Genomic DNA, 2,760 nt, shown 5'->3' with positions numbered 1-2,760 from the left:
GTAATTAACAATGTCTGGCTGATTGAAACTATAGTCCATCATCGCAACAGATAAGCGGCTCTGGCTTGAGGGGACAGAGAAAGTTCCTCCACTTCAAAGCGGACACTGGACGCTATCGGACACCGACCTGATTGAAAATCCAATTTGGTAGGGGGGGACGTGCGTACAATTGAAGACCTGAAACGAAACCAGTTGTGAACCCCCCCTCCCAGATCTGATTAGTTCAAAAAGTCTGTCAAGACAATGAGAAACACGAAGCATGACCTCCTTCAATTGAAAACGGACTTGAGATCTGAGAACGACCCAACGTCGTAATTGAATCAAGCCTTGTGGACGCTGCAAAACATTTGGGGGATGGAAAAGAAGCTTGGCATAAATCTCATTATTGGTGCTCCGATAATGACCGATCAGAGAAAAGTGCATGATGAGACCAAAAGGTAACGTGAGATATCGCTCTGTTTGGTGCAAAGGAAACAACTTACAAATACTTAAATTATCCTGATGACAGTTAACATTTTGCAGTTGTGGCCCACCAGTAGAGCGATGAGCTCATATGTGTGAGCACTCAAATTCTATCATACCCGAGAGGCGCTTGGGAAAATAAACCCCACTACTGCATACAAACCCGCGGAGGGACAGGAGGGGCCACAGAAAGCCCAGGTGCTCAGTAAAATAATATTTAAAATCGTTGGTTTTTATACCCTCAGCAGTAAAAACATGTTCCAGAGGTATCTCTTTTATTAACGTTTCGAATGTTTCACCAAGTACTTTCATTTTTGATTGCAAACAGATTATTTGGCTGGACCTGAACATCAAACACAAATATTTGAAAAGACACCAACCATCTTAATTTTAAACATGTCCAGCATTTTGTTTTTCTGACATGAACTTTTTTCCATGTACATTTATGTATTTCTCTCATTCTCCTCTACCTTATCTCTCAATGGGCAGGAACCTTTCAAGAAGATTCACATTTCTAGTGAAAGGGTCCACGTTGACACCTTAAAGCAGGGGTCTCAAACTCATTGTTGGGGGGCCATATCAATGACTGACAATTCATAGGAGTTTTAACATTCTAACACACACAAAAAAATGGGGAAACCTGATGTAATTGAAGCACTCAGACATTCTTTCCCAGAGTGTCAAAGCTCTTTCTTTTTGTTTTTTTGTTGTTGATGGGGTAGTTTAAATTGGTATGAAAATACTACAATTTAGTAATAGGCATAGTAAGTCTGGAGCTGCACAATTAATCGGAAAACGATCGCGATCTCGATTCAACCCCCTAGACAATCTTAATCTAGCATTTGTACGATTCTGGCAATCATATTTTCAAGTTCAGGAGAGAAGCAAATTCGTTGTTTCACACACGTTGCTCAGCGACATGGACACCTCTAAATGATGTTAAAAGAGTCACATACTGTATTTATAAGGTATAATTTACCCAAAAATGTAATTTTTGCCTTCGTATAATGATGTATTCGCGGCCGGGAAATCACATGTGACGTGAGCTGCTGACTGTGCGGGCGCGTGCCCTACTTGATTGACGCACACGCGTCTACTTCAGTGAACAGAACCTGCATATGCTGTGAGTAACAGGTTATAAAATTGTAAATACTATTCAATTTGTGGCACAGAGTGATCGTTTCAGAGCCGCGCGCGAAGTATGAACAGCACTTAGCCGTGAAAATAAAACCGAAAGTGTGCACTTCATTTAAATAATCATATCGCATTTTAGAGTTATGACAGCGACAAGCATTTGATGTTTTTTTCTTTCATACCGAACACACAGTTGTGCATGAAAATAAATGTTTACAGTGTCAGTATAACCACTCTAGCCTATATAATGTTGATTTCATCAGTGAATTAAATGGTCTAATAATGTTCTCAATGACAGATTGCAAGTATAAGCCTATATCCCAAACATAATTCAACATCAGAATTATTATAAGTAGAAAATAATTATGTATAGAAATCAGTAGACCTACACATAATATTAATATTGTTGTTTTACCATATGTTTTAGAAAAAACAATCTCATATTAAGCTTTATTTTACATCTACAGAATTGTGAGAGAATCGTGAACTTTAGATTAAGCAAGAAAATCGCGATTCTCATTTTAGCCAGAATCGTGCAGCTCTAATTATGTCCCAATCGATTGTTGCTTAACTAAATGTTTAACAAATAGCGTAAGACAGCATAATGCAGTTTGGGTAACTTTATTGACTTTATTAGCAATAAACTACAACAAAGAGGGGAAAAGTATGTATATATTCACATTTACCTACTTAAACATGTTTAATTTATCCAGCAGTAAAGTTTTACTAATGCATATTTTTTTTTATATAATTCTCAATATACATATTAAGAATATCTATCAGTGAGACCATTTGAATCAAATATTTGCAAAATTATCACATTTACACCATCAGCATAATGTGTAAGCCATTAAGAGGCGTTTGGCTTGGCTTGCTTGGTTTGGAACTTGTGGAGCTGCACACTGATGGATTTGCTCTTCAGTGTTTAGACCTTCAGCAGTGAAAATAAACCACTGAACTAAACCACTGAATTAAACCACTGAATTAAACCACTGAATTAAACCACTAAACTGAACTTCATCTCTGAAAACTGGACTTACACGGTTTCAATTTACTAGAACTTCTATGTTAAGCTGCTTTGACACAATCTACATTGTAAAAGCGCTATAGAAATAAACATGAATTGAATCTAATTGAATTTATATTACTTTATGCTCAACAGAC

At 37.2% G+C, this 2,760-nt stretch overlaps 1 protein-coding gene and 1 long non-coding RNA gene across 23 annotated transcripts in view; one reads left to right on the top strand and one right to left on the bottom strand.

The window, feature by feature from the left end:
- The window catches only part of prdm16 (PR domain containing 16), a 476,324-nt gene that overhangs the window by 438,348 nt on the left and 35,216 nt on the right, over positions 1 to 2,760 (bottom strand). The window lies entirely within an intron of this gene.
- LOC141375935 (uncharacterized) lies at positions 283 to 2,725 on the top strand. Its single transcript, XR_012384769.1, has 2 exons — positions 283 to 437; positions 523 to 2,725. It is a non-coding gene; the product is annotated as an uncharacterized lncRNA (long non-coding RNA).

Source organism: Danio rerio, chromosome 8 (assembly GCF_049306965.1).
Source record: "Danio rerio strain Tuebingen ecotype United States chromosome 8, GRCz12tu, whole genome shotgun sequence".
Taxonomy (NCBI): domain Eukaryota; kingdom Metazoa; phylum Chordata; class Actinopteri; order Cypriniformes; family Danionidae; genus Danio; species Danio rerio.
This window is presented reverse-complemented; position numbering and strand designations above follow the sequence as displayed.